The 13,586-nt window shown below is 41.1% G+C and overlaps 1 long non-coding RNA gene across 1 annotated transcript; it reads left to right on the plus strand.

Moving 5' to 3' along the window:
* The first annotated feature begins 7,404 nt into the window (after positions 1–7,404).
* Positions 7,405–11,642, plus strand: LOC119029432. The gene is made up of 4 exons (XR_005077988.1): positions 7,405–7,983; positions 8,097–8,221; positions 11,240–11,365; positions 11,520–11,642. It is a non-coding gene; the product is annotated as an uncharacterized LOC119029432 (long non-coding RNA).
* The last annotated feature ends 1,944 nt before the right edge of the window (positions 11,643–13,586 follow it).

Consider the following 13,586-nt stretch of genomic DNA (forward strand, 5'->3'; position numbering starts at 1 on the left):
GCTTGTGTCTCTTAACTGTGAGTTCACCCTTGATTCTGAGTATCTGGAAAATTTGGACATACAGTGGAATATTGTGCTACCAAACAGGCAGGAAGATGACAAACTTATACTATGGTATACTCCAACTATCATTTATAATAATTTATATGCCCCTTTAAAGAACAGGATCTACTTTACATCTCCTGAGCCCCAAGATGGTGATGTTTCTATATGCATCACTGACCTTAAGCTTGCAGATTCTGGAATGTACCAATGTTAGGTGAGAAAGTTAGCAAGAGAACAGATTAAAGACATGTTTTTGATCGTAATGGAGAGGCCAGACAAGCCAGTATCTGCATCTGAGCCATATATTTGTATCTAACACAGGTTCATCATCCATGTGACACCATGGATGAGATCAAGAGAGGGAATCTAGAGCCTACTGCTGTACTTGTGGGTATGGAAGACTGTGAGCTTATACTCAAAATCACATCTCCATCAACAGTGATTGACGGACATGGACATGGAACTACAGCTGAAATTACAGCAGGAGTTATTGTTGCTGTGATTGTGCTCATCACTGTGCTTCATTTCTCTGTTTTATGATTAACTGCATGCTGTTTAGGATGCTGTATATAACTGTAAACTCTTTTAGTGCTGTTTGCTACATTACAGATATATTAGAAAACAACATCTTTTTCATCCTTTTAGGAGCCATGTTCTTCAGAGGAATAAAAGTCCAAGGATGAAGAATCCCTTAAAGTTCTTTGTTCAATGTTAACATAGATATAAGACTGGTTTATCTGTGAACCTTCACTTAAAAGAAATTCAGAGTGGGTCACATGGGAGGACTGGACATCCCTTAAAGTTTCATTTCAATGTGAACATAAAAATTAGACCGGTTTGTATGAACCTTTACCTCAAAACAGTTCATATTAGGTAATGTAGGAGAACAGGATATCCAGGAGCCACATCCATTAGGACAGTGAAGTTCCTACATATGTTCTTGATGAGTTCATGTTTGTTCAGAGTTTGTCTCAACCTCTTTACTCAAACTTATGTGAAATGTATGGACCTGTCCCTAATTGATTAAAGACTAGTGCCATGTCCTTAAAGGACAGAGTAAATGTTCTTGAATACATATACGTTTTTGAAGAATAATTCATGTTTGTTTAAAGTCTTGAAAGGGTCTCAAAGGTAAAAGTTTGGTGTTTTAGCTTTTAGACACTGAAAAAATTGTCTTCAACAATTTCACGAGTGCCGGATTTATATTTAAATCACTTCCCTGTTGTGTGAGACAAATAGGTCTCAGTCATTCTCTGGCCAACTTTGTATTCTTAATAAATGAAGGATCTCAAAGGTAAAGGTTGGGTGTTTTAGCCTTTAGATACTGAGAAAGTGGTCTTCAATAATCTCATGAATGCTGGAGTCATACTTAAATTACTTCCTGTTGTGTGAGACAAAGGGGTCATGACATTGGGTCTAACAACCAACATCCCTAATTTCCCACACACATTACCAGCAAGTAGGGTCTTCTAGTAAGGTATACTGCGATGTTGGATCTGCAGTATAAACCAAACCCGTTGTAATAAAGGGACTGTTACTGAAATGTTGGTTTCATGCACAGAAATTGGGTCAGACCCAACATCACAGTATAGACCCAAAATCTCCATATTAGTCCCTTTTGTGGAAAGAAAACTGTGGGAAATAGGGTCTAATAAAGTCATGTTGGGTCTATACTGCAATGTTGGGTCTGACCCAATATATCAGTAGAAACCCAGGGACTTTACTGAAATGTTGGTTTTATACACGGAAATTGGGTAAGACCCAACATCACAGTATAGACCCAATATCTCAATAAAGACCCATCATGTCTGTATAATCCACCTGTGATTAAGTAACTAATGTAGAGTTGTTGGGTTCACACTGCAATGTTGGGTCTGACCAATATCTCTGTATGGACCCACCAACTCTGTATTAGTCCCTTATAATTTTGTAGTCATGCTTCTTCTGCCAAAGTGTCATCCTCCTCCCACCTAAGACTTTATGTGAAAGTGCTTAAAGCAAAGTAAAGCAGAAATACATTTGTGTTGTGAGTTTGTCACACAACAGAAACATTGACCACTGAGCCAAATTTGAAAGATTTAAAAAATTGCCAAGTATGTAAAATTAGGTCTCAAAATCATGGAAAAACAAGCACTTCTCTCTGCTGTGAAACGCTGGAGACGTGTCAGATAGAAGCGCTGGAACCATGCCCACACACAGGAGGGGAGCCTCTGTGTACTGTACAAGGATGTATCCTACAGTAACAATGTAAGCTAGCAGCATCATTGGACTGACCCAGCCTGACCTGTTTGAGTCATCAGTATGGGTACAGAATACTTCCATAAATCGTGCACATGCAAATCAAACATCTGCTTGCGCATTGTTTTCCCCCGAGCTCTTTTCCATGCACTCTGAAGCTTTTTTTTATCCTGCATTACCGCCCCCTGGTGCAATATTGTGGCCTGCCAGGAGAACAACAGCTGGAGCATGCGCAGAGTCCGATCAATACTTTCCCCTGCTTGCGGGTGCGCAGACTGCTCCCTAGGGAAAGTCTCCTCTCCTCGCTCAGAAAACATTCCCCCTGGCCATGCACGAGTTAATTTTTTTAGTGGGCGGTTTTTGTCAGTAAGGGGGCGGGCCTGGGAGCATGCCAATCACCACTGTATCCCCGAATATAATTAGTTGAGCATATTCGCCAATTGGCGGATCTGTGGGAAATAAAAAAAAGCCAAATGAAATGTGAGTTAATTCTCTTTTTCTGGCTGCTGGATGGTGATTGATTAACCTGCACAGTGACTAAAATTGTTTTTCTTAAAAAAAAGGGAAGAGGATTGTTCAGATCTGAGAGCACGTCAGTGATGTCGATATTCGCTGTGCAGCCGGAGAATATAAATGATGGATTGCTGTTCAGTTCAGTCCTCGTCAGGGAGTGAGAGCTCATCTAAATGAATCTAAATTCTCCTCCTGGTGTAAAACTATGTGAATTTTTTCTGCTTCAACATGATTGGACTGAGAGGGAAAGGACAGCCACCGTCAGACAGCTCCGTCAGACTCAGGGTTTCTTCAGGTAAACCTGCCAGTGAGCAGGTTAGGGTCACAGAGCAAGTTACCGCAGTAACAGACCCAGAGTTTAAGTTACCTGTCTTTCTGGCTCTGAAAACTCAGAGTTTCTCTCATCTCAGGGTTAACAAACTCAGAGTTTTCACAAAACCTGCTTTCTGGAATACCCCCCAGGGGTGGGTCGCCCACTACTCACTCCATTGTTTCAGGCATCGAGACGAGTGACCTGCCGGAGTAGCCCTTGACATTGACAGAGGAGATGCCTTCAGAACCAAGTACACCAAAAGAATCCCTCGACTGTCCTCCTCCCGCAGTTGTGAAGCAGCGCCATCATTTGCACCAGGTAGGCTCATGATTTCAACTTATCTAGCTATATGCTACAGTACGCTACAGTGACGTTTGTTGTGGGCATTAGGACTGATGCATGCGTGTGTGCGTAGGTGTGTTGCTTTTGCTTAATTCACAACATAGTTTTGGCCTTAGCATGTTTTGCCCAATAGTAATGTAATTCTGCTCTGCTCCACATTTGTCTAGGCCAGGCTGGACAGCCACAGAGGGGACCGGCTGAAGGGGAAAGCTCAGGCTGCTCATGCAGAGGAGGATCTCAAGATCAAGAGGAGGTTGTTAGAGTTAACTGAGGAGTCAGCAAGAGCTCACTCGGAGAACATGGCGCAGATAAATACAAACATTGCCAATATCAACAGTTGCACTTTACAGATATTTATGGTGTCTTTGTATATTGTGTGTGTGTGTATCTGTCTCCTGACAGGACAGTCTTTTGCTAAATTTGCACAATGACCTTTTGTTACATTTGCACATTTTTCAAAATGGTACTTTGTAATAATAAAAAAGCTCTCTATAAGTGACTGCACTCACTAGTTTATTTCTTTTATTAGACACACATTGTTCACAACACTAACATGACAATCAGTAAATCATTCACAGTCTTGTCCAGTCTTTTGTTAAGTGTCAAGGTAAGTTGTGAGCACTCTTCACTCTCTTCCTCTCCCATGTTATAGTCCGTGCTGTAGTTGTTTTCAGTCCCCATCTTCGTCTTTTTTTCCTGACAGAATAGTCATTTGTTACCTTTGCACAGTTTTAAAAATCGTACCTTTCAACAGAATCAAAAGCTTTCTATAAAGTGATTGCAGTCATTTGTTTATTTTCACTAGGCACACACTGTTCACAACACTTTCAAAATGACAATAAAGTAGTCACTGTCCTGTCTTTTGTTAAGGGTCAAGGTACTTTGTGAGGACTCTTCTCACTCTCTTTCCCTCTCCCTCGGTACAGTCCGTGATGTAGTTGTTGCGTTGTGTGGAGGGCTGCGGGTTGTTATCACATTGTATTGTTCCCAACACAGAGTGATCAGTCACAGTCTCCTTACTGTCTTCACAAAAGTTATGGAGAACAAAGAAAGTGTAAATGACATGGGGCAGGTCCTGCAGATTGATGTCCATAGACCTTTTCAGTGCAGCAAATTTGGCTTTGAGGTGACCAAAAGCACACTCGATAAACATGCATGCCCTGAACAAACATAGACCAAAGTATTGTTCTTGAGGTTTGGAGCAACCACTGGAATATACCTTCGTCAGGTAAAGCAGCAGAGGGTAGGCTGGGTCACCAAGAAGGAAAATCTGTTGCCCTCATGGCTGTTGTTTGCCGTTTGATGTATGGATGCAGTTCTTCACTCAGGGTGACGAGAGATGCTCTGGACATGAGGAAGTTCTCCATCCATTCAACGTCCACAACAACGCCATTAACAAAGTTGTCCCACCAACTGCTGGTTCTAACCCAAAATCTTCTCCTGGTAGCCCTTTGCGGTAGTTTTAAAATGAGGTGGCATATGCGGTTGTTCAAAATCCTTTTTTGCTCAGCATGGTAGCGGAGGAGCATAATATTTTGCCCTAGTAGAGTGGAGTCTCGTCAGTTGTCTTCTGGCCTTTCCGACATTGGTTCATCCAGAGGCTCCTCGGCGGTCCAGCAGACCTTGTCTGGAGGCCCTTAGCCTGAGCCATACTGAGATGGGCTGCAGGTACTGGTCTCTCTGAGCCTCTGTTGACTCAGATGACCTGAGTACTCACAAACTGTGCAACCTAACAGAGTTTTATAATGGACTGTTTACCGTGTGAGGGTTGTTCAACAAGCAGAGTCTGGCCAAATGTGTTCCCTTGTTTTGGTGTTTGAAAGAGCCAGTGGTGCATGGGACCTGCTTCCACGTGGAGTGCACAGCAGGATCTTCTGTGCTGCAGTTGCTTCATTCTGGTGCAACTATATGGACCATGACTGATCAACACTGCAGCTCTGGCCTCTCGTGTGGTCAGGTCTGTCAGGTTCATAACCCACCTCCTCAACACCTGGAGGTGTGAGCTGACGCAAACTGAACTCTTCTTGTTGGCAGCTCACTGTAACAGACACTGTCAACCAAACAATGATGATCCTTTGCCTGCACTGACACTCGTTCCTGATTTTAAAGACTGCACTGGTACGACTGCTGGAGTCCAGCAACACTCCACCTAACAGGATAAATTATATGAAAGGAAAAACTATGTGTAGCAGAATGGGGCTGCAGGTTCTGTTTCACGTCTGTGATTCTATATGTAGACTTATTGATAGACTGCCAAACATTGTGCACAGGCAACCTATAAAGACAAGTAGGGGTCCTACGCTCTCCCCTCTCTGTCACCGAAACCACACATCATTTCTGGTGCGCCAATGTTTGCTGCAGCAGGTATGATAGCGGTGACTGTACAGGTTGTGCCTGCAGCTATCTGTGTTAGCATGTCTAAACTAGCTGTATGTGGTTTTCTAGATGCCTGTCTTGGACCCTCTTGTCTTCCTCAGAACTGCTGCTCTCCTCAGTCAATGCAGGTAGGTCGACCTATGCCGTAACCTTATGTGCAGTGTTGAAGCTAACTGACTGTGTTCCGTTTTAGGAATTGGCTAATCTGACGGACTAAGCTCTATAGACACTTGCAGTGGAGAATTCTTCATGGGATTGTAGCTGTGAATGCTTTTGTTTCTGTAATTAACCTAAATGTAAATGAGATGTGTCCTTTCCGCTTGCAGAGAGAAACTGTGTTTCATTGCTTCATGCACTGTGGCAGACTGAACTCCTTGTTTCAGCTGCTGCAGCAGATGTTCAGGATGCTTGGAGACACTTTTTCTATGGAAATGTTAATTTTAGGTTCTGCTTTCTCACAGAAGAGGAGACTGAAAAGTCAGTTAGGTGAGCACACCCTCCGACATCATCTTAGCCAATCAATAATCAAAACACAACTGACCACAAATTAGTTTGTGGGATTTTTCACCTGTAGTCCATTTTGTTTTTAAGTAGATTGCCTTCAGTGTACATTATTAAATACCGACAGGAGCAGGCCACCAAATCATAAAGAAACAACTTATTCATTCCTATCTGGATGAAACTTCATGTTTGATAAGAGTCCAGCCCTGAACACATAGGTCAATGTACAGGGTTGGGTACACGGCACACCCCGACAGCAGCATGCCCTGATGTGCGTGGACTGCGAGGGCCCGTTCATCGCTGCTTGCAGCTTTAATTTAAACTGTGATTGAACAACCATACATAAGAAGGAGAAACACAGACTATACTTGTTGCCATCTCTTTTAAACAGTTTATCAAGCTACATTTAAAGGGGTGCTCCGTTTAAAACAAGAATGGTCAAATATGCTCAGTAGAGGCCAAGAGATCCTGACTTTTATACTCCTTTTTCTTGTATCAAGCTACAATACAGTGTGTCCCATGATGCTGCTCTAACCTAGTGAAATTACCTATGTCTGACGATCCAACGTTTCTGGTTTTTAACATAGGCTTTTTGTATTATAAGGTCTTTAGATTTTGGGAGGAAGCCAGATAGATTACAGCACAGATAACAATACATTGAGGGAAAAATGGGGATTGAATCTGATAACTGACACTGTTTGCAATAAACAGAAAATATTAGTCACTAATCATGCTCCTCTTAATCTGATCTCACTGAACAAGCACTCACTGTGTTTACATGACACACAAGAAAACCAAATTATTGCGTTAGTTAGCTAGAATATTACTTGTGTAAAAAGTGAACTGAAGCTGTCAAGAAAGAAAAAAAGAGACAGAAAATATAAGATTAGTTGGGAAAAGCAAAACAACCCAGAGGAAACGAATTGGAAAAGAGATCTCAGTAGTGTCTCATTCATTTCTCCTAGACAACTATGAGATCTATGTGAGACCAAAGTGAGGCTGTGGCTGATTTCTCCTGTTTCTCAATTGTTTCTGCAGGTGCAGAAAATCTCAACTTGGGCTCCCTGTAAGTTTCAAAGATCTCATCAAGCTCTCAATAAAGTTTCAGAATGTGCTGGAAAGAAGCAAGGTTTAAGCGGTAAAGTCTCAAGTCTCACCTATTGTTCCTAAGGAATTTTAGGAGAAACAAATGAGAAGTGTTTGAGACCAAAAAAGATGAGACTGAAATGAGAGCTCTCATTGAGCTCCTTTACGGCTCCATAGCCATATAGGAGCAAGCTTTGAGCAGTAACATTTTCCTCTGGAATTCAAGTGAATGAAAAACATGAAAGAACAGATAGGAAAAGGAAATAGAACAAAAGGAAATAGAATGGAAAAGATGAGGAACGGAGTGGAGGGTGGAAAAGAAGATAACATGACGGGAGTGGAGGAGAGGAGATGATATAACAGAAAGGTAGACAGGGGAGGAGTTATAGGAGAGGGAAAACAGAATGGACAGGACAAGACAAGAGACATGCAGAAATGTAAAAAGAAAGACAGGGGATGAGAAGAACCATGGGAAGTTAATGAGAAGTGAAAAAGAAGGAGAAGAAAGAGCGCAAGAACACAAAAAAAAGACAGAAGGAGAAAGAAGAGACTCAAGCTGGAAAACAGCCGTAAGTTTGGGACAATTAATTCAACTCTGATTATTCCTTTTTGATGGATGAAGATTCCTCAAACATGCCAACCTTTTTGCGTCTGAACTTTGACTATTTTGTCCTGTTGTCAGGTGATGAACGCTGCTCGGATTCATGACAAACAGAAGCTGAAATCATTCTGGGAGCAGAGGATTGTTCAACACTGCGAGCAGATGGACAAGGAGAACAATCGTGTGAGGAGCAGCTCTCTGACACGGTCAGATATAAAGATGTTCACAAGAGGAAGCACTGCACTTCACTTTCAAACACTCAAAACTCTTTTGTCCTGGAAAGTGCCAGTTACAAGGTTGTAGTTTCTTCTAGAGTAACAGCTGTGGTAAGCTTTAAATCTTGTTGAATTCACAAGGTGTGCATATGAATACAAAGTTCCAGCTGAATTAACACTGAAATTTCCTGGCTTTACCCTGCCAGCTCCCTAGTACAGCTCCTCTGTATTGTCCAATTTGAGCCCATGTGTAAATAGAGTAGGCCATTGTCTGAAGCATTCACAGTGAGTGAATGGATATATTGATGACATTGCAGCTTCTTCGTATTATTTTCTGCCTATGTATTTCAGAAATAATCTAGTCACCTAGATCTGCGTCTATTTAAAATTGGGATTGGAAAAATTATGCATCCAGCAAAGAAAGCAACATTATGAAAGTATACAGCCAAAGAGAAAAAGATGCCTCTAAGATGTCAGTCAACCTCTTTCATTGGAAACACCAACCTAGACACTTGAATGCTATTCGTACAAACACTCTGCTTTATCCTCTTTTGAAAATGTGTGCAATGAGAACAGTTGCAGAGGCGTCAATCCAAATTCATATATCTTTACAGAAAAAAGTAAAGAAAATTCGGCTGAACTTTAATGATGAAGAAAGATGACAGTAACTAACTCTGACTGTTGGTTTGACAGTCTCTAGTATAAAAGACACTGCTCTGCATTGAAGCTTTCTGATGTTTATCCAAACCCAACTGTGTTTTATGGCTGCACTCTTTCATCAATTGGAACTATTTTTCATGTCTTGTAAATAACTGTTGACACATTGTCCCAAAATTCAGCCTGAAATATGTTGCATCTTTAGAGACACTAGAATCTGTAGAATTCTGAAGAAAGTACTGTGGGTTTAAACAAGCAAGTGCAGGATCCAATAGATCAGAGAGGAAAAGAAAACAGCATTAAAAATAAACTTTATTATTGTCCAAGCCTTTACCCTGTCTCTGCTATATAACTTTATTAGTTAGGAACAATTCCTCAGTTATGTTTACAGCTTGTGTGTCTGTCATCACATAGTTGCCTGGGAATGTTGATTAGAGGCAGCTCAACTATACATTTGAATCCTGGAGATCAGTGTGAATATTTGAGGACGGATAAATGGAACACTGCAGATTAGCTAACACATGACGCGTGCTGACAGATGACCGTTTGCCAGCACAGACACAACAATATTAATCCTGTCACGGCTTCACACACAGACACACTGTTCCATATTTTCCATTACACAATTAGCCCTGACAGCGGGGACTGCAGATAGAATTTCACTGGATGTCTGCATGATTAATTCAAGCCCAGGAGTTATGGTGTCATGGTAAATACTGGCCTCTGATGTTGTGACAAACCCTCTGCTCATTGCTGCCTCCCAGTCACTGAATTCAGCCAACACTAAGAACACAAAGCTTATAAATGTCAATATAGACTTTAGTCTTTGTAGTAGATGTCTTTTGTCTTGACTGTATGCATAAAAAATAAAAAATAAGAAAATGCGGAACTAGAATGGCACTCAGTTTTGTTTTGTTTCGTTGTCTTTCTGCTTATCCGTGAGGGTCGCGGGATGTTGCCGCTTTTTTTGTGAGGCTTACTGGGGCCAAATCCAGTTCACTCGATGGGCATAGGCCAGGGTACACCCTGGATGAGTTGCCAGCTCATCGCAGGACCTGGCACTCAGTAGATTGCATAATTCTGCCAAGGCCCAACAGTCCCCTTTCAATTCAGTCAAGGCATTCAGGGTAATGCATGTTCTACAAAGAAAGCAAAGTCCATCTTGAAAGGAACACACATTTTTACTGGCATCAGCTAACAATGTTTTACCTTGTGAGTCTGTGTGTGCCATCATGGTTAACCCTGTTCCTGGACACACATATTGCATGAAGAACTACCACAGATGCAGTTTTGTGTATTTTGTAAGATATGTGGAAAGATTTTGGCAAAGTGATAACATCACAACCGTACAAGATGCAGTCGCAAAACTTGTCTAACTCTATAGTTGAGATCAAAATGGAGGCCGATATGGGGATGCTCCGACCCACACTCACTAATGAGTAATAATGTAGTAAGGACTACTCAGTGGACATAGGTTGGAACGTGAACATGGTGACAGGCATCGTGGCAGGTGAGATCCAGTCTCAGCATGGTCTGTAGTTCTGACTTGTTATAGACCTTTAACATCTAGAAGCAAAAAAATGATGTTCCGATCAGCCTCAGCTGTAGTGTGTCTGCTAAATGTTAGCATGCTAAGACACTAAAATAAGACGATGACCACCATGCTTATTAAATATCAAGATGTTCCCATTCTCCTTCTGAAGGTAGACCATTCTTTCTCAGACAGTATGTTGCAGCAATAGGTCAACGGGTCACTCGCTAGATATGCGATGAACCTACCCTGGAGAAAGGCCAAGCCTGGTCCGTCCACTTCCAAGTGGGCCAAAATGACGACTCACGAATGCAGCCAACCCACCACAAGTGCTTGTTCGGAGTATCCATATAAAATCGACTCATTTCTGTGTAGAAAATCTGAGAGAAGGACGTCAGTGTGTTCAACTCTGAGCACCTTTGAAGCTTCAAACCAATTCTCTTTAGTTTCTCTCTTGTACTTTAAAACATCTGCTTTGATTTGCTGTCATTGTGTTAGGTACTTGAAGAGTTACTTGAAAATATGTTTCCTGTAATTCTGCTTCGTTACAAAATGCATTTAAATTACAAAAATCCAGGATGGCTTTTGTTGTGAAGAAGTTAGAGGAAATGTGTTTGTAAATGATTTAGCAGAGTCACTTTGTTATTCTTCCATAGTAGTGGGGCATTAGGACAAGCACATCATTAGTTTAAAACATACCTATTCCTATGCTGAAAATTGTTTTTTTTGTTTGTTTTGTATGTTTTTTTTTCTATCTGAACTATCCTACTACTACCTTTTTCTTCACCTTTAACCTTTCTCTCTTTTGTCTGTCTCTCCAGGTTAAAGGAGCAGTGGTTGGTCAGGTTAGATCAGAGGTATCAGCACCAAAAGAGCTTCTTTGAGGAGAGAATCAGACGAGCTCAGATGGTTCAGCAGAGCGCCAGGAAGATTGATTCTCCCTAAAGGTGTCAGATCAGGCTGGATAAGTTTGCAATATCAACCTGTTCTTTGTTGTTGTTTGAAAACAAAAATATGTTAAATAGTTTTAACTGTCTGTATTGCATGTCATTCCTGCCTGGTCATTGTTTTGTCATTACTTCCATATCATCATTTTCCCAGGGAAACATGTGCCTCCTCCACCCAGGGTTAAGCCATTTTGTGATGATCCACATTGGAACAACAGCCTCACTGCATGACTCTGCGGGACTACCTCCACCATAATGGAAAAAGCTTACATGCTACTGTTCTTCACTCCATACAATGTGCTCGCTGGTCTTAAGAAAATAAAGTCTCCATCGACATCTGAACAGTTTTATGTACAGTGATTTTCATACTTTCAAAGTTGAATTGAAGAGATTCAAAGCTTAAAACCCTTTGAAACAGTTTAGAAAATGTCAGAAATTAGCTGTCATCCCACTTCAAAATCTTGGAATGTGACGTCTTGTAGGGTCAGATTGAGGGAGGGTGAGAGGAGAGGAATAGTTTTGAGTGAGAGGGGTAGGGTGGCAGGCAAAGATGATTGATCTAGCAAATGATGAGACTAGAACAAAGGTGAAACAGGATAAGAGTGAGGCAAAAAACATGAGAGGTAACTAGAATGTATAATAGACTGTATTCATGGCAGACATTTTGCCTTGGCATAACAGAAGCTGAAATGTATTCATCCAGGAAGGGAATGGGATCAAATTGCTTAAATCACAGTTGTTCTTTTACAAATTCAGCTCTGATTTTGTTCACCAAGTCCTGAGAGAACCTGGCTGTTTAGCTGCTAAATGCTACATTCATCACCTAGTTGTGACTAAGCTGCAGTGATAATTCTCAGTAGGTCATCAGTACAAGTGACCTTGTGGCAGATCTAAAGAGGGTTAATTGTGGAAAATGTGAAAGGTATTCAGTGAGGTTCTTGAGGTCACTCTGATTTCTTTACTCTCTGCTGTCTGATCTCATCAGTCTTTGTCGATTTAAGAAGCAATAGCCATGGGATTTTAGGCCCTGTTTACATGACAACAGTTTTTTAAAAACAGGTATGTTTCACCTTTGCATTTCAAAGAAATTCCACATTCACAACGTTTCACAACGTAGTGAAAACGATCGTTGTGCACATGGAGTCACAAAAATGACTGAAAATGCTGCAGTAAGCATGCCAGGTGAGTAGATGGCAGTATAATTGTGCAATTTAACACCACAGAGCAGCGAGTCAGTGAGCCATCAAATCAAAGTAATAATGCAGGAAATCTACACTTTGCTGAAGGAGCTTTAATTAAAAACCTTAAAAAGAATTTAACCAAAGGATTAGTTCTTCACTCTTGAGATTGATATGTTGTTTATAATGGGAGCATAGCATTTACTCATTAGAAAGTCTTTGGCTCTTAACAAGAACAGTGTCGAGATCGAGACACATCAACTGAAACTGTGAGTCACACAGTACAGCCTCAAAACAGACCTTATAATCAGTGTTGGTTACATTAAATATATTTAATGAACAAGTCAATGTCCAATAAGACAGTATTCACTGAAGGCGTGCCGCGTGCCTCTTATCCAGAAAAAAAAAGTATATACAAGAGACATGCCAGGCATAAACATCCAGCCAGGCCTGGAACTTCCATCTCTGTTAGCAACCATCTGAGCTATCGCATCTTTAGCTGTTATGGAGAGGCTGGGGTGTTGGTGGGACCATTTCTGAGCTCCAGACAACTGTGTCACCATGAAGAGGCTCCCATCCGGCAAATTGAGTATGAACCAGTCAGTGTTAAAATATTATAACAAGTGAACTATAATGCAAACACTTTGCTCATATACCAAGAAAAATTAAAAGACTCACATTTGAAAAGACAGCTGACAAAGTAAACATGTATTATATAATTTCCTGTTAATAAACCTTCTTTGATGTACCAAAACACAGCCAAAACAACAACAGTACACAGTGTATGCTGCAATTATTATGGAATAGGGACACATTGAGGATGCAGTCTCCGAAAAGATGCTTCACTTCTTCTTTTGACCACCAGGAAGCAGCAACATACAGTAAAACATTCTGTCAGCAACTGGAGTGCCATGAGAAAGTTCAGAATCTCCTTCTTATTATGGCTAAATATGTGTCATCAGCATTTTCCATATAATTTTGGTTTGTTTTGTACGTTTCTCTCCTTAGATTCAAAGAGAGAACTCACTGATTCAACGACATAC

The sequence above is a fragment of the Acanthopagrus latus genome, chromosome 12, assembly GCF_904848185.1.
Source record: "Acanthopagrus latus isolate v.2019 chromosome 12, fAcaLat1.1, whole genome shotgun sequence".
Taxonomy (NCBI): Eukaryota; Metazoa; Chordata; class Actinopteri; order Spariformes; family Sparidae; genus Acanthopagrus; species Acanthopagrus latus.